The sequence below is a fragment of the Malaclemys terrapin genome, chromosome 3 (genome assembly GCF_027887155.1).
Source record: "Malaclemys terrapin pileata isolate rMalTer1 chromosome 3, rMalTer1.hap1, whole genome shotgun sequence".
Classification (NCBI taxonomy): Eukaryota; Metazoa; Chordata; order Testudines; family Emydidae; genus Malaclemys; species Malaclemys terrapin.
The window spans coordinates 72,949,590-72,968,614 of NC_071507.1; positions in this window are offsets into that span (position 1 = coordinate 72,949,590).

Below are 19,025 nucleotides of genomic sequence, written 5' to 3' on the forward strand. Positions count from 1 at the left end.
TGTCAGGAAAGGTAGACACTAGCCTGCCTTAGCTGGGCAGCACTGCCAATGGGACTTTTAATGTCCTGGTCAGTAGTGCTGACCAGAGCAAGGTGACCCAGCGCCTTACATGCTGCGACCCAGTAGCAGGTCGCGACCCATGGTTTGAAAAACACTGATCTAGAGTGCCAAGCAGCCTAGCAGTGTCAGGACTTAGGTGGTTTTGTGCATGTCCATCAGTAGAAATTTAGGCACCTTGGGTACTTTACCAGTGGAAATTTGGACGATTATGGATTTTAGGAGCCTCCGGGGTAGGCAGCAGCTAAGCCGGGTTTTTATGAATGTCAGAGGCACCAAATTTTGAACTTAGACCCAAAGGAGCAATTAGGTACCTAATTCTCCATTGCAATTCTAGCCCTTAGAGTCTTGGCGAGGTGCCCCCTTTCATTATTGTGAAAATTCAAATAAATACATAAATATATGAACCAGCAAATGCTTGTGTTAGCTGGTTGATTTTGAAGGAACAAGGATATTTTTTGGACCAAACTTGAGGGTATCAGAGAGCATTAACCAGCATCACATCATGGCTGTCATCAGCATTGTCATTCCCACCACTTCTCATTACCTAGGGACAAGGCATCCCACTGTTTCAGCTTTCTCAGCTTAGAAAGATGTCCTAAGCAGACCAGGCCAGGACAAGGAACCTGACAACTCCAGACACCTCTATAATTAAATACTCATGGATGTAAGAGAGAAGAGTTCTGCTTGCCTCTCCTCTTGTGTCACTTTCAGCTGTAGTCCATTTATTGTCTTTCCTATCCTCATTTTTGGCCTCTGTCTAACTGACATTGGAATTACGCGAATTCTCCATGATCAACATCACAGGCTAATACAGCTTAAAGTGCATTCCCCCAACAGGCAAGAGAGTCTAGGGAGGACCAGGAGCATGCCAACCAGATGCTGTCTCAGACCATGGAAGTGAACTGAGTCCTCCAGGGGTATAAAGTGCGACTCTTTGTGACTAACCTTCCTGTGGCAACCTGCATATGAAACAAGCATCAGTGTGACAGGAGTTTTTCCTTCCTTTTCTATCATTTCTTTTCCCGTCTCATGTGTGTTTCTTAGCAGGAATAACTTTAACAATAAGTGTTATGCAATAATGCAACAGATTCTTTCTTTTTCCCCAAGAAGGATTCCTAGTCCTAGCAAGATTATTTCCTCTGAAGGACTGTACTAAGGCACAAACAAAAGCATGGAGGACTTTCCCAGAATGAATAATCATTTAATATTTGAATTCAAAGTATTTTAATGTTTCTATTTCACTTTGCTGTTTTGCCAGTCACTCAAAATGATAGTTAATGCAAAACATTTTTACCTTATCAAAACAAAATGGTTCCAAATCAAAACATTTGTTCCACTGGAAATTTCTAAATATCAGCTTTTTCAGCCCAATTCAGAATAAAAACAAATATCAAAATGTTGGCATTTCCCACAAAATGGAAATTCAGTTTTCCGATCATCTCTACTGTACAAGGTCTGTAAAGTGCACAAAGTACACAAACCTGAAAAAAATGAATGTTTTTTTTTTTTCCAATAAGCTCTTTTGGGGATAGCAATTCAAATCAGTTTCAAGTCTTACTTTTTACAGTAGGAGATAAATTGACAGTATCCCTTTAAACTTAGCACAAGGGAAATGTGGGATCTCCAAAACAGTTCTGTTTGGGGGTTTATTCAACCCCTAAATTCCTGGGGGGGGGGAATGAGGAATTCAAAGCAAATTGGAACCAAAGAAAAGAGTTGCGTGAAGCTTGTGTGTACTTGAAGACATGAATTCCTTGAACTCCTCCTGTTGGACAAAGGCATGACAACACTTTCGGGCCATTTGACATAGACAGAATCAGAGTCTGCAGCGGCACAGGGTGCTGTCAGATCACAATGGTATCTCATCAACTTAGGACACATATGAAAAGGAGGAACTTCCAAAGTGACACTTAAATTGCCCTTCAAATCCAAATAATTCTAAGCAAATTGAGACATCTGGTCTCCCACATGACAGGAAACTGTGTAGTTTAAATGTCACTTATTCAAAAGGCAGAGCTTTTTATTACGTTGTGAGCCTGTGTTTATGTTTAACACGAGTGTCATCTAGTGGGCACATAAATTAACTGCATGCGTTACCTTTCTAATAGAGGCTGCAAGAGACACATACTACCTCTCCTAGCTACTCATACGACCCCTATTACAGTAGAGCAGGGATCGGCAACCTTTGGCACACGGCTTGCCAGGGTAAGCAGCCTGGCGGGCCGAGCTATTTCGTTTACCTGCTGCGTCCGCAGGTTCGGCCGATCGCAGCTCCCACTGGCCGCAGTTCACTGTCCCAGGCCAATGGGGGCTGCGGGAAGCAGCGGCCAGCACGTTCCTTGGCCCGCACCACTTCCCACAGCCCCGATTGGCCTGGAGTGGCGAACTGCAGCCAGTGGGAGCCGCGATCAGCCAAACCTGTGGACGTGGCAGGTAAACAAACTGGCCCGGCCCGCCAGGGGGCTTACTCTGGCGAGCCGCATGCCAAAGGTTGCTGATCCCTGCAATAGAGACAAGGTGGGTGAGGTAATATCTTTTATTGGATCAATTGCTGTTGGTGAGAGAGACAAGCTTTCAAGACACACCTAAACACTTCATAATGTTCAACGTATTTATCCTTATAAAATCCCTGTGAGGTAGGGAAATAATACTATCTCCATTTTACAGATGTGGTCTGGGAAGGAGCAGGGAATCAAACCCAGACCTCCTGACTGTAAGGCTGTCATATTGGTGATATGGTCAGCATCTAAAAAGAACCACCCTACAACTAATCACTGAGGCCTGGTCTACACTACGCGTTTAGGTCGACTTTAGCAGCATTAAATTGAATTAAGCCTGGACACGTCCACATGACAAAGCCCTTTTTTTTGACTTGAAGGGCCCTTTAAACCGGTTTCTTTACTCCACCTCCAACGAGGGGATTAGCACTAAAATTGGCCTTTGCGGGTCGGATTTGGGGTAGTGTGGATGGAATTCGACGTTATTGGCCTTGGGAGCCATCCCACAGTGCTTCATTGTGACCGCTCTGGACAGCACTCTCAACTCAGATGCACTGACCAGGTAGATAGGAAAAGCCCTGCGAACTTTTGAATTTCATTTCCTGTTTGTCCAGTGTGGAGAGCACAGGTGACCATGTAGAGCTCATCAGCACAGGTAACCATGAGGGAGTCCCAGGATCACAAAAGAGCTCCAGCATGGACCGAATGGGAGGTAATTAAGTTAATGGAGATATCCCATCTCCTAGAATTGGAAGGGACCTTGAAAGGTCATTGAGTCTAGCCCCCTGCCTTCACTAGCAGGACTAAGTACTGATTTTGCCCCAGATCCCTAAGTGACCCCCTCAAGGATTGAACTCACAATCCTGCATTTAGCAGGCCAATACTCAAACCACTGAGCTATCTCCCCCGCTATGGGCTCTGCTTGCCATCTTGGGAGACGAATCAGTGCTAGTTGAACTCCGTAGCAGTAAATGAAATGGCAAAATATTAGAAAAGGTCTCAAAGGTCATGAAGAACAGGGGCCATAACAGGGACGCACAGCAGTGCCGCATGAAAATTAAGGAACTAAGGCAAGCCTACCATAAAGCCAGAGAGGCAAAAGGAAGGTCCGGGGCAGAGCTGCAAACATGTCGCTTCTACGTGGAGCTGCATGCAATGCTAGGGGATGCAGCCACCACTACCCCAACCGTGTGCTTTGACTCCGTCAATGGAGAATCACGCACCAGGGAAGTGGGTTCGGGGTACGAGGAAGATGATGATGAAGACAATGAAGATAGCTCACAGCAAGGAAGCGGAGAAACCAGTTTCCCCAACAGCCAGGATATGTTTATCACCCTGGACCTGGAACCAGTAACCCCCGAACTCACCCAAGACGTGCTCCCAGACCCTAAGGGCACACAAGGGACCTTTGGTGAGTGTACCTTTGTAAAACGTGTTTAATGATTAATTTGCCCTGACAATCGCGGCCAGTACAGCTACTGGAAATGTCTGTTAATGTGTATGGGGATGGAGCGGAAATCCTCCAGGGACATCTCCAGAAAGCTCTCCTTCATGTACTCCCAAAGCCTTTGCAAAAGGTTTCTGTGGAGGGCTGCCTTATCCCATCCACCATGGTAGGACACTTTACCACGCCAGGCCAGTAGCACGTAGTCTGGAATCATTGCATAACAAAGCATGGCAGCGTATGGTCCCGGTGTTTGCTGGCATGCAGACAATATCCATTCCTTATCTCTCTTTGTTATCCTCAGGAGAGTGATATCATTCACGGTCACCTGGTTGAAATGGGGTGATTTTATTAAGGGGACATTCGGAGGTGCCCGTTCCTGCTCGGCTGAACAGAAATGTTCCCCGCTGTTAGCCATGCAGTGGTGGGGAAGGGAGAAGTGATCATCCCAGAGAATTGGGTGTGTGTCGGGGGGGGCGGGTAGTTGGGTTTGTGCTGCATGTTAACCCGGAAACCGCAGCCCCTCCTTTTACATTGCAAACCCATTTTAAATGGCCAGCCCAATGGGTCCTTGGTATGGGAAATGAGGGTGCTGCTGTTTGAAACCATTCCCACATGTTATGAAGGTTAAAAAAGCCAAAAGACTGTGGCTTACCATGGCTGCCTGCAAGCCGAAATCTGTTGCCTGGCACTGCGTGAGTGATCTCTCACACCAAACCAGCAGGCCCTCAATATAAGAGGAAAAATGCGACCTTGTAACGAAAGCACATCTTTTTACATCTTAAGCTGGCAGCAGACGGTGCAGCATGACTGATAGCCATCGGCATCTTCTGGGTGCTTGGCAGAAAATGATGTACTACAACTGATAGCCATCATCGTCAAGAATCAGATGCCCAGAGTGGAAAGTTTGGTGCAGTATTTCTTAGAGGAATCTGCTGAAGAACTTTCCCGGGTGCCTCTGATTGAACTCACTGAGGAGTACGATGACGACGGATACCAGTCGTAATACACCATCCACTGCCAAAAGGCAAGGAGCTGCTGCTGGGTAGCAATGCAGTACCACGTCTGCCGGCACCCAGATGACATATGGTGATGGTGAGCTGAGCTGAGCTGAGCGGGCTCCATGCTTGCCGTGGTATGTTGACTGCACAGGTAACCCAGGTAAAAAGGCACGAATCGATTGTCTGCCGTTGCTCTGATGGAGGGGGGAGGGGCCTGACGACATGTACCCAGAACCCCCCGCGACACTGTTTTTGCATCATCAGGCATTGGGATCTCAACCCAGAATTCCAATGGGCGGCAGATACTGTGGGAACTGTGGGATAGCTACCCACAGTGCAACGCTCCGGAAGTCGACGCTAGCCTCGGTACTGTGGACGCGGTCGGCCGACTTAATGCACTTAGAGCATTTTATGTGGGGACACACACAATTGACTGTATAAAACCGATATCTATAAAACCGGCTTCTATAAATTCGACCTAATTTCATAGTGTAGACATACCCTTAGCTATCCTTCTTCCCCTTCCTTGGCCCCTGTCCCTAAGGGTTGGGGTGATAAAATGATTAATTCCAAACATTTTGCAAATGGAAAAGACAATGACTTTTGTCTACCAAAAGGTAAAGAGAATAATGCACATTGAGGAAAATAGGATCATAATAGTTAGAAATGAGGGGGGAAATTACTTGTTCTGTACTGGTTTAACAACACAGACTGGTTTGTTAGCTAGCCATTGGTAGATGTGCAGGTGATATATGCCATCCTGTGCCAGCAATGCCCCCTCTGCCATGTACATTGGCCAAACTGGACAGTCTCTATTCAAAGGAATAAATGGACACAAATCAGACGTCAAGAATTATAACATTCAAAAACCAGTTGGAGGACACTTCAACCTCCCTGGTCACTCGATTACAGACCTCAAAGTCACAATTATTCAACAAAGAAAACCTTCAAAAACAGACTTCAACGAGAAACTGCAGAATTGGAATTAATTTGCAAACTGGACACCATTAAATTAGGCTTGAATAAAGACTGGGAGTGGATGGGTCATTACACAAAGTAAAATCTATTTCCCCATGCTAATATTTCCCCCTACTGTTACTCACACCTTCTTGTCAACTGTTGGAAATGGGCCATCCTGATTATCACTACAAAAGTTTTTTCTCCTGCTGATAATAGCCCTCCTTAACTGATTACTCTCATTATAGTTGGTATGGCAACACCCATTTTTTCATGTCCTCTGTGTATATATATATATCTTCCTATTGCATTTTCCACTGCATGCATACGATGAAGTGGGTTTTAGCCCACAAAAGCTTATGCTCAAATAAATTTGTTAGTCTCTAAGGTGCCACAAGTATTCCTCGTTCTTTTTGTTAAATAAATTTATATTTGTTTTTTTACTATAAACATATCTAAGTGCTGTATGCAGTGTTGTTGCAGCCGTGTTGGTCCCAGGATATTAGAGAGAGAAGGGAAGTGAGGTAAGATCTTTTATTGGACCAATTTCTCACCAACAGAAGTTGCTCCAATAAAAGATATGACCTCACCCACCTTGTCTCTAATGTTTAAGTGCTGTGTGTTAGATGGGGCCATGAACTGAGGTGAAACTGGTAAATTGGGATGTACTGCTTCTTTTGATGTATCAAATCTGTGAACATTGTGAATGTCCAGTGCACCAGGAACAGGACCCTCTGGGGAGATGCTTGGAGGGCTCAAGTATTGGATTGAGCGTATTGCTAACCTGGAGAGAGAAAGAGAGTAGGTCCTGCACTGGCCTGGAGGTGAGTGCTTGTGTTGCCTGTGGCCAATAGAGTCAGGGAGCTGATCACCAGTAGGCAAAGGCAAAGCTTCCTCATGCTAAGTGCAGGTGGTTGTAAGGTGCCTCACAACTGTGGGAAGTGTCCCAGCTAGTAGCTACTAAACAAAGATTTCCTGGTCTTCAGTGGGTCTCAGAGAAGATTAGGTTTCACAGGCTTTAGCTAAAGGCAGCTGAGTTTACATTCCCTTAGTCCAGGGGTTCTCAAACTTCATTCCACCTCAACCCCTTCTGACAACAAAAATTACTACATGATCCCAGTTGAGGAGGGACCAAAGCCAGAGCCCACCCAAGCCCCATAACCCCAGGCAGGGGGGGCCAAAGCCCAAGCCCCACCACTCAGGGTGCTGGGGCTTAGACTTCAGCCCCAGACGGTGGGGCTTGTGCTTGTGCTTTGGCCCCGGCCCCAGCAAGTCTAACACCAACCCCGGTAAGCCCATTAAAACAGGGTTGCGACTCACTTTGTGGTCCTGACCCATGGTTTGAGAACCACTGCTTCAGTGAAAGCTGAATGAATGTGGCTATGTTCTTCTAGCTGCAACTGAGAGCAGTAGGGCTCTTGTGGCCTCGGATAAGGATGCCACTTTTAAGGAGTCATCAAGCCAAATAGTTCCATTTCACAGAGCTTAAGATCTCCATTGGCAATTCATTATTTATTCTATGAGATTCTATGCAAAAAACTAGTGTTGCTACATGATCAGTGAGAAATTAAGCACTTATAACTCATGAACTACAGAGTTAAAGATGAAATGTCAATGCTAGCTCTACTTCCCTGTGATTAATACTTAAAATATTGTTGTGCTGAAAGTTGGAGGCTGCCAGCAGGTGTGTCTTTGATCTATGGGCAGTCACAGAGCTAATTGAAGGTGATGGATATCCAAGCCACCTTTCATTCAGGTAAATGAGGGAGCAATTAAATGCCCCTTTGTTTAGTGATACCGGGAAAAAAAATAGTAGTCACTGCACAAAGATTGAACCAGCATGGGAAGGCTTGAGTAGAAGGCTTGCACCATATGGCCCAAGAGAGACTGATTGCAAACACAGAGGCTGAGGCATCGATTTGGTTGCAGCTCAGGGTGGGCAGGCATGAGCCAGTAACATTGGCAGTCTGACCTAGTGGCCGAAGCTTGCAGTCAAATCGGTGTTGTAGGTAGGAATCACACTGAGGATCAGAACCAGAGCCAGAGGCCATGGCAAGCATCAACCCTGGAGTCAGGAACTGAGGTTAGGGTGAGGCACCAGGATCAAGGTCTGGAAGCAGGAACCAGGCAAGGAGGTAAAAATTTGGTCTCAGGGGTCTGGTAGGCAGCAGGCCTAGCAACTGGTTGCTCAAACAAGAGGTGTGGCAGGAAAAGGAAGCTTTATGCTAAGAGGTGTCCAATCAATGGTCTGCTGCTAGTCAGCTGCACCTGCTGAGTCAACAGGTGCAGCACCTCTTTGTGAGGTATCAGGTTAAGTTTCCTCATCTGGCCTTGCTGTGTGATGGCACAGAAGGTGAGGCTCTGTCTCTGTAACCTCGTGGGCCTGAGTGTGAAATCCACAGCATCTGACAAGCAGATAGCAAGATGGTGTACTGTTTTCCCAGAGCCAGTACATAAGATGTCACTCTAAGATTGGATAGGCTTCTGAAGTCAATGGGTAAAAATCAATTGGTGATGATTCATATTGGCACTAATGACACTGCATCATGAGGTATTTTGCATATAATAGATGACTTCAGGGAACTTGGAAGCATGATCTAGAAAAAGAATGTCCAAGTGAACTTCTCTGAGATTCTTCCTGTCCCATGAGCAAAGGAAGACAGAAGGCAGAAGATTCTGGAAGTAAATCTCTGGCTAGGTAAGTGGTGTAGGATTGAGGGTTTTGGTTTTGTAGAATGTTGATCTACCTCTTATGGGGAAAAGCGGCTGTATAGTTTGGATGGCCTCCGCCTCAGTAGAGGGGGAACCAATCTTCTCGGCAATAGAGTAGCTAGAGTAGTCAAGAGAGTGTTAAATTAATAACAAAAAGGTAGGTTAAAAGAGAGAAGATACAAGCACCAGTTAACATGGAACTGGGATGTTGAGAACAGAACTAATCAAGGAAACAAAGGACACGAAGAGAAGAAATTCTTTAATTGCCAATACGCCAATACTAGGAGCCTGGGTAACAATCAAGAAGAATTTATGAGCATGAATTTGATGTAGGGTGGTATTACTGAAACATGGTGGGATGAACCACACAATTAGAATGTTAATAGGTTATAACCACTGATTTTTAGGAAGGATAGAATAGGCAAATGGGAGGGGGAGTGGCACTCCACATCAAAAATGACATTAGCTGTTTCCTAATCACTGAACTATATTATCTTGAATGCTTATGGAACAAGGTCCTAACAAATAAAGCACAAGGTGGGGTATTAGTTGGTGTCTGCTACAAACCACCACTCATATTAGGCAACATGATGACCAGACCTTTCACATCTATCTATACTGTGTAGGGGGGAAAAACTGCACAATCAAGGGGGCTCATGCTGCCAATACTAAACTTCCTTGGCATTTCTAAATATTATAGATGTCAATTTCCTAACTCAAAAAGTGTTGCTATCAACAGGCAGATTCTACATTAGACCTAGTCTTGGCAGATAAGATGAATTAATCGCAGATCTAAAAATAAATCATAGCTTAGGTACAAGTGATCATGACTGTATAACATTTATAATGTACAATTAGAATAAAGTCCAAACTAGTATTTGATCTTTAAAGGTCCAATTTCACAAGTTGAAAACAACTATGACACTAAACTGGGAGGAGTTGACACTAAACTGGGAGGCGTGGTAGATAGGATAGCATACAGAGGGACATAGACAAATTAGAGGTTTGGGCCAAAAGAAATCTGATGAGGTTCAACAAGGACAAATGCAGAGTCCTGCACTTAGGACGGAAGAATCCCATGCACTGCTACAGACTAGGGACAGAAGGGCTAGGCAGCAGTTCTGTAGAAAAGGACCTAGGGGTTACAGTAGACGAGAAGCTGGATATGAGCCGACAGTGTGCCCTTGTTGCCAACAAGGCTAATGGCATTTTGGGCTGTATAGGTAGGGGCATTGCCATCAGATCAAGGGACGTGATCATTCCCCTCTATTGGTGAGGCCTCATCTGGAGTACTGTGTCCAGTTTTGGGCCCCATACTACAAGAAGAATGTGGAAAAATTGGAAAGAGTCCAGTGGAGGGCAACAAAAATGATTAGGGGTCTGGAGCACATGACTTATGAGGAGAGGCTCAGGGAACTGGGATTGTTTAGTCTGCAGAAGAGAAGAATGAGGCGGTATTTGATAGCTGCTTTCAGCTACCTGAAAGGGTGTTCCAAAGAGGATGGATCTAGACTGTTCTCAATGGAACCAGATGACAGAACAAGGAGTAATGGTCTCAAGTTGCAGTGGGGAAGGTTTAGGTTGGATATTAGGAAAAAACTTTTTCACTAGAAGGGTGGTGAAGCACTGGAATGGGTTACCTAGGGAGGTGGTAGAATTTCCTTCCTTAGAGGTTTTTAAGGTCAGGCTTGATAAAGCCTTGGCTGGGATGATTTAGTTGGGGATTGGTCCTGCTTTGAGCAGGGGGTTGGACTAGATGACCTCCTGAGGTCCCGTCCAACCCTGATATTCTATGATTCTATTATTCTATTCTATGAGCCACATTCCCTGGGAGGAAGAATTTAATCAGAAAAAATGTAAATGATAAATGGAAGAAAGGGCAAGTTGATAGTAATGAATATAAATCAGAAGCTAGGAACGGTAGAAAATTGGTAAGAGAAGCAAAGGAATACAAGGAGAAACCTATGGCAGCAGAGTTAAGGATAATAAGGAGGTTTTTTTAGGTATATTAGGAACTAACAAACAAAAATCCTGACAATGGTATTGGTATTTTGAATAATTTTTAACAGATCTAAAGATAAAAAGCCAGTCATGTAATTTCCAGAATCTGAGTCAATGATAAGAGCTCAAACTGATGGGTATAAAAAAGATCAGTGCAAGAAAAAAACTGTTAGTAGAGCCAGATCTAAATCTGGAAAAAGCAGTAAGAATTTGCCAAATTGTTGAATTAATCAATGACTATACATTTTAGAAAGAAAACAAACTGATGTGAATATAGACTTTATAAGAAAAAGTTAAAAAAAAGTCTATGGAGGAAAACAAAGTGAAAGTATTAAAGGTAAAATATGTGAGCATATGAAAGAATGGTCTGGAGTGGAAGAAGGCACCAACCTAGACAATGTCGATCATATGTTCAAACGTGTCATATCATCAGTAAACAAAATCTTTCTGCAAAAGTTTATAAACAGAGAAGTCTGGAAAAACTTAGAAATATACATTTAGTTCAAACTTCAAAAGTCTCAGAATAAGGAACAGAGAGGTGACACTGCAGATGAAAAAAATGTGTTTCTGGATATTTTGAAACAGAGTTACTCTGTGAACTATGAGGAGGATTGCACAGTTACACTATCTATTAATGGAACATTTATTTTGTATGTAATAGATACAGGTGCACAAGCTAATGTAATTTTGGAAGAAAGCATAAAATGTCTAAAAGTAAAACCTGTAGTAAGAGAACAAATACATTTTAACTTACAGTCTTATAATGGAAAATATATATATATATCCTGTTATATTTGGGTATAATGGGTATTTGTGAATTACAGGTCACAGTTAAAGATAACTACTACAAATCTTATGTTTTCTAAATTAAGGGACAAGATAATTCTATTTTAGTTTAGAAACATGTTTAGCACTAAATTTAATTGGTAGGATGCAGACTATACAGGAATCTGAAACACTGCAACTAGAACGTCAATTTACAGAGTTATTCACTGGCATTGGTAAGTGAGATACTATGTATAAAATAGAGTTAAAGAGTTAAATGAAACAAGAAACCAGTTATACATGCAAATAGAAAAATAGGCTTTAAGAAATAGGGTACCCAAGTAATTGGAAAGGTTAATTAAATTAAATATAAGTAAAAGAATGAAATTAAAAGACCTGACTTAGTGGATGAATTCATTAGCAATAGTATAAAAGAAAGATGGATCCTTACATTTATGTTTAGATCCAAAAGACTTAAATAAGTAGATGTTAAAAGGGAACACTTTAAAAACCTACCAGGGAAGAAATATTTGGACAAATGTCAGGAGCAAAATACGATGCTTCAGAAGGATTTGGGCAAATAGTGAAGCAAATATTGCTATGTACATTTAACACAACTTTTGGATGTTACTATTTTACAAGATTACCCTTTGGATTATGTTAAACTCCAGAGGTATTTCACAGAGCAATACAAAAGATTTTTTTTAAAATATAGATTGCAAAAAAAGTGTACATGACATAATAATATGGGGAAGAACTTTAGATGAACAGGATATAAGATTTACTAAAGCATTATCTAGAGCAAAAGAGGCAGGATTGAAACTTAATAAAACTAAATGTAAATTCAGAGTGCAAGAATTAATGTTTCTAGGAGAAAAACTGACAAGTTGGGGACTATAGATTGATCCTCAACAAATACAGGCCACTGATAATACTGCTTATCCAAAAGTCATTACAGAAATTTTGGGGGATGATTAATTTTATAGGAAAACATATACCAAACCCAGCAGGGGGAAAAAACAAATGTAAGGGCTTTGCTTTGTAAAAGTAATCAGTAGAAATGGGACTGTCAACAGCAACAAAAATTTAAGCAGCTTAAGCAACTAATAAAAAGAGTTGCAATATTAAAAATTTTGATGATAACAGACTCACAAATTGTCTTTGGATGCATCGAAACAAGGCTTAGGAGCAGTTCTATTATAAAATACGGTGATCTATGGAAACCAGTTGTTTATGCATCTAGCGCTATGTCAAAAATGGAATGTCAGGATGCTCAAATAGAAAAAAGAGGCTTTGGCACTGGTTTTGCATGCAAAAAAATTCCTATTTATATATGGCAGATCTGTACTAGCAGAAATAGTTACTATTTCAAAAAGGATCATGACAGACATACCACCTTGGACCTTAAAATGGGCTGGAGATAGCCAGTGGAGAATTCCTCTTGCACAGGGGAACATTTCTCCAGTAGAAATATGCAGGAGGCAGCTCCTGCACCACTGCCCCTGCTCCTGATATACAGGGAGGGAGTGGGCATGTCAGGAGTGTTCCAGAGACAGGGCATGGGTGGGAAAAGGTGTGGTGCAATGGAGCTCTAATACACCTGATCCTCTATTGGCATTTGTACCTTACACCAACAATGTAAATTAGAGGGCTTTCTGCTACTCTAACTTCCATTGTGGCAGCCAAGGATCATGGACCACAACTAGCTGCACTTTCAACCTGAACTTTGCACTTCTAGAATTATTAGGCTTTTTAAAAAAATCTTAATTGTGCATTAATGCTTCCCCCCCCCCCCCGGAATGCTTTCTTAGTTGTTGTGTTAATGGATGAAAGGGGTGATTTCTCTTTGTCCTGATACTTGGGTCTGCGCAACTGGCTTTCATGAAACAGTATCCATGTTCATTCAGAAATATGTTAGAATTTATCTTGAATAATTATCATTTCTGGCATGGCTATAATATATATATATATATATAAAGCAATTGTCCCTTTTGCCTCAGGGGATGGAGAGAAGTGTTCTCTCTCCTTAGAAATATAGGCCCCTTTGGGATACTGTCATTTGTTAATTTCTCCCACATGTTCTTATGAGTGGGATGTTTTTGTTTCCTGGCTGTGTCTCTCCCCAAGTCCTGCTGGGTAATATTTCAGATGGTCACGGTCAACAAAAGCATGTGACAACTTCCAGATGTTCAAACAATCAAAGCAATCTACAGATCTAAGGGAACACACAAGCAAACAAATGAAGGATAACTTGTATGCTTGGAGGCTAAGTGGGGGGGGAGTCACATTCAGAGGTTGAGTAGCAGGCTGTGGGATTCGTTTTAATATCTGGAGAATCCACCAACATCTAAATCATTAGCTAATAAAGAGGCAGTCTGGTGTAGTGCTTAGGATATGCTGAGAGAAAACCCCTAGATTCTATTCATGACTCTTCCAATGTCTTGCTGCGTGATCTTGGAAAAATTATACATGACTTGATTTTTAGAGATGTTAAGCACCTGCTGCTCCATTCAGCTAATGATTCACTTCTAAGATAGGTGAAAAATCATCTTTGTAAATTAGTCCTAAGGCCAGATCCTCAAAGGTAGTTAACTACCTAATTCCTTTTAATTGTTTGTGTGCAGCGTTGTTGTAGCTGTGTCGGTCCCAGGATATTAGAGAGACAAGGTAGATGAGATAGTATCTGTTGTTGGACAAACTTCTGTTGGTGAGAGAGACAAGCTTTTAGACCTGAGGAAGAGCTCTGTGTAGCTTGAAAGCTTGTCTCTCTCACCAACAGCAGTTGGTCCAATAACAAATATCACCCACCTTGTCTCTCTAATGTCTTTTAAGGTAGCTAACTACCTTTGAGAATCAGGGCCTAAGTTTTAGCATTCAGTAATGAATATTTTGTTCAAGGTTTCATTTCTGGGAACTCCTCAGCAAATATACTCCCAAAGGATAGTCCTTTTCCTGTGTGCAATGTTGTTGTAGCCATTGTGGTCCCAGGATATTAGAAAGACAAAGTGGGTGAGATAATATCTTGGTTGGTTGGTCCAATAAAATATATAACCTCACCCCTCATATCTCTCTAATTCCTTTTCTTCTTATTTCCCCTGGGCTGAGAGGTACTGCTTTATAGTAACTGAAAAGAACATTAAAAATGTATTGGATCATAGTGTCTTTCTCTTTTGCGATGTAGAAACATTCTGCAGAGAGAGAGAAAATGTTGTTAATCGCTATCAAACCGATTTTGCAGAAGGTTAAGTGCATGACCATAGGGTACAGCACGTATGAAGTGCCAAGAAGAAACAGTAGGGTGCAGGATACACATTGCTAAATGTTGTTTAACAGGCTGTGGAATCTTGTCATCAGTCACAGAAGAGACACATTCCTACCCAGTAGGATCCTAAAGTAAGTCTGTAGCTCTTTTTAGTATACTGGCATTTTACACTGCAGTGGTTCTGCTTCTGACAGCAGATCCTTTGAAACAGATGTGCTGTGAGTCCACCTGCTGTGTGTGGAATTGACGTAGCACCGGTGGAAATCCATTTTTCAAAGTAGTTAAAACTGAGCAGTGACAGAGGGCAGGTTGGCAAGCAACTTTATTTTTTAAATACAGTTTTGTATGGAAACATTTACTGTTTGAGTCCTGTCACTTTCTGATGCTGAAGGTTAATTCTGATCACATCAGATCCAAAGTCTTCACTGTCAGAAGCAGACAGCTGATGCAGCAGTGAGAGGCCCATCTATTGAAAGTAGTTGAACAGCTTAGGCTCTTGCAAGCCACCTCCTAAAGGAACTGGGCCAAGATCCTTAAAGGTCTTTAGGCACCTATGTCCCATCAATTTTAATGGAAGTTAGGAGTGAAACATATCTCTGAGGATCTGGGACCTTGTGCTTTTTTGGGAATAAATATTTGGGAGATTGTTATTGAATATTATTTCTCTTTTGGTAGCAAGGCTTTACATGACTTTGAAATGCAGGCCTATGTTCCCAGTTCTAAAGGTTCTTTTACCAGCTGGGAAGTAACACTAAAACAAAGATAGGAAAAAGATAGCCTGCTACAGCAACTTATTTGGCTTATGCACCAGTGCACATGCATGCATAAAAGCTTCAGCATGTGACTAGATAAAGTTATAGTAATTGGAGGGGAAGGTTATTGCTCAAAGGCCAATAGGATCTTTAAGCCTTATGCCAAAAATTGTCTCTTCTACAGTGTTCCTGGTTGAGATTTGAGGAGCCCAGTATATCTGAATCAGAGCAGGCCCTAACATTTATACATGGGCTGTGAAACAATGTTTCAGCGCCCTCCCTTCCTCCCTCACCAACATATCCGACTGCTGTTCACTATGATCATTCCACTTTGCACATGGCTTGCCTGGGGATCTGGGGGAGGTTTAGTGAGATTATTCTTTAGGACAGTGGCTCTCAACCTTTCCAAACTACTGTACCCCTTTTAGGAGTCTGATTTGTCTTGTGTACTCCCAAGTTTCACCTCACTTAAAAACTACTTGCTTACAAAATCAGACATAAAAATAGACGTGTCACAGTACACGATTACTGAAAAATTACTTACTTTGTCATTTGTACCATATAATTATAAAATAAATTGATTGGTATGCGTACCCCTGGTTGAGAACCACTGCTTTAGAATATTCCCCACATTTAACAGACTCATTTTACACAAAAAGTGTGTGTTGAGAGGGAAGTCAGACTCGAGCAGGGAGAATGACTGCTGCCATCTTGCTTCTCACTTATTATCTGCAGATAGATGATACAGCTGGTGTGATTCATGAATGTGCCTTGTCAAGGTTTCAGAGATTCATAGATTTTAAGACTTGAAGGGACCAGTACGCTCAGCTAGTCTGAGTTCCCAAGAGTGTTGTTTGTTGTTTGGGTTTTTAAAGTCTCAGTACTTGTGAGGACATTTTGTTCTCTGCTGTGGCTAGATGCTGATCTTAACATAATATTCTGCCTTAGCAGAATGCAGTACTGCTTTTAAGCAAATCTTCTCCGAAATTAAAAGCTGTTCATATAATAGATGAATTCTCCGAGCAGGCATTTTAATTTTGATTCTATTTAATTCACTTTATCCATGACTCCTTTCCTTTCATTCTCCCTGCTATTTTGGTGTCTGTACTGCTCAACACTACACTGTAAATAGAAGCTTAGTTGTATGTCAGACTTTGTAAATAACACACAATTTTACTGGCTAATACCGAAAGGAACGCCAAATGGTATTAATCTGCAGGAATTAATCATTGGAATTTACCTAGAGACATGGTGGATTTTCCATCACTTGAAGTCTTTAAATCAGGATTAGATGTCTTTCTAAAAGACAGGTTATAGGTCAAACAGAAGTTGTGGGCTGATTCAGAAATTACTGAGTGAAATTCTCTGGCTTGTGTAATGCAGTAGGTTGAACTAGATGATCATAGTGGTAAATCTATGAATTTCTAATTATAAACTTGGTTTTATGGGGGATGATTGCAGGCTAAGCTATTAATAATAATTATTATTAATTATTATTATTATTATTATTATCATCAATTTAATTATGTATTTAATTGTATTGGAGGCCACAGCCAAGATCAGGGCCCCATTGTGCTGGGCATTCTATAAACACACGGTATAAGACAGCCCCTGCACTGATGAGCTTATAATCTAAATAGACATCGCTGATAAAGAGTGGGAGAAGAAACAGAAGCATAAAGAGATGAAGACCCTTGCCCAAGGTGACACAGCAGATCAGTGACAGAGCTGGGAATAGAAATCAGGCCCCAGAGCCCTGTTCAGTACCCTATCCATTAAGCCATGTTTGCAACTGTATTTCCCATTCAGTATCCTGGAAAATTCATTTTCTCACCTTGTCCACTTCTCTCCTTACTCCCCCATTACTTTCTTCTTGGCGTTAGAGTACATCATTTGCCTTTTGGCTGCAAATGGGGAGTGATAGCCCAAATTTTCAACAAAAGCTAATAACATGCAGAGAAGGTGAAGCTCAAAAAAAGAAGGGCATCAGAAAAGTCAGAACCTCTTGAGGATGAACTACATAAATTGCCTAGAAATTGTACCCAAAATTACCACTAAGCTAATAACTAGTTGGTAAATGAACTACAACAGCTTTGGGACTGATGAGAGGACACTTTGATGGACAGCTGAGTCATTCTCCTTCACCCAATCAGATAACTTTGTGGTTGGAACTCAATATGACAGCTATCTTATGTGACCAGGAGAAGACAGAAGTAAGAAGGAGGTTTCTGGAATCCAACCTGGGAATGAGCAGGTCCATATAAAGGCCTACCTTAGGCCTTTCACTCGAAAAAGAGGAGCTCTGAGGAGGAAAGTCTGAGCCTAAGGATTGCAGTAGGTTCTAGTTTGGGAGATCCACTCTACAGGACAGACCAAACTGCAGGGCGACTCAGCTCAGAGAGGCCTGGAAAAGCCAAGTATTGAACAGGAGACTCGGGGGAGGCACAGCCTTAGAGAATGTAGGACCCTAAGGTCGAGGAGGAGGAGTCTCAACTGAAGGGCATGGTCATTCCACAAGAGCGTGTGGGTCATGGGGATTAGATCTGGCCCAAACAAAAGGGGTTTACTATGACCAGTCAGCTCTTAGTAGAATTGTTAAATGTGTTATGCTTTCGTATTACTCACGGTTGAATGTATTTTAGCGTAACCCCTTTAACTGAAGTGCCCTAGCTCCTAAGTAACCTGTGTCTTTTACCTTATCTCTGGCAGTCTGACAATAAAGGTCCTTTGTATTTTGCAAGCTCTGTATATGAATGTCATTTCTTGGGTTAACCCAGCAATTTAAGATGCCCACATGCCTCCAATAGTTAAAGCATCTACAGCACTTGCCTCTAGGGTTTGAGGTATGGGGGCCACAGGTACCAATACTAACAAATTTCCCAGATCAGGACCACTGGCGGAAAGTGAGGGTCAATTACAATCAATTAGAAAAGAAAAGCACCAATCACTATGCTGGAAGCTAATTCAAAAGGGACAGATAATCAGTGGACAGAAATGGCAGAATAAATAAGGCTACTGGGTGACAAACTGGAAGGTCTCAAGAGCCAAGACAGATTCTGCTTTTATCAAGCCTTGAGGAACTGCCTTCTCTAAATAACAATAGGAACTGCCCTAGCTTTATGCCCAGGAAGAAGAATGGATCAAGGGAAAAGCCAAGTCAAGGAGGCTATTTTGGTTTGATGTTACTTTCGGGCTGTGACAAAGATCTTTTAGCTACCTAGATGTACTGGTGTGTGTAAACAATAGAAGACTGATTTTTTGCAGCCTTTATTCCAGAGCAAAAGTATGTTAAACACAAAAGTCCAGTCTAACGTGATTAGTCAGATCAATTCATTTAACTTCATTTACATTTTCAAGTGCTTCCAGCAAGCTAGTGGAATTATCCATAGTCATGTATTTTTATGGAGCTGTTGGTCACAGCTCCATAGTTAAGGATGAGTTGAATTTTGCACTTAAAGCAGGGATTCACTCTCTGTTATGCATAAAGAGTACAAAATATCCTCACCTAAATTGCACCACTTTGAGTAAAGACTGAATGTTCTGAGACCATTAATTAGATCAGTCCTGTTCCTT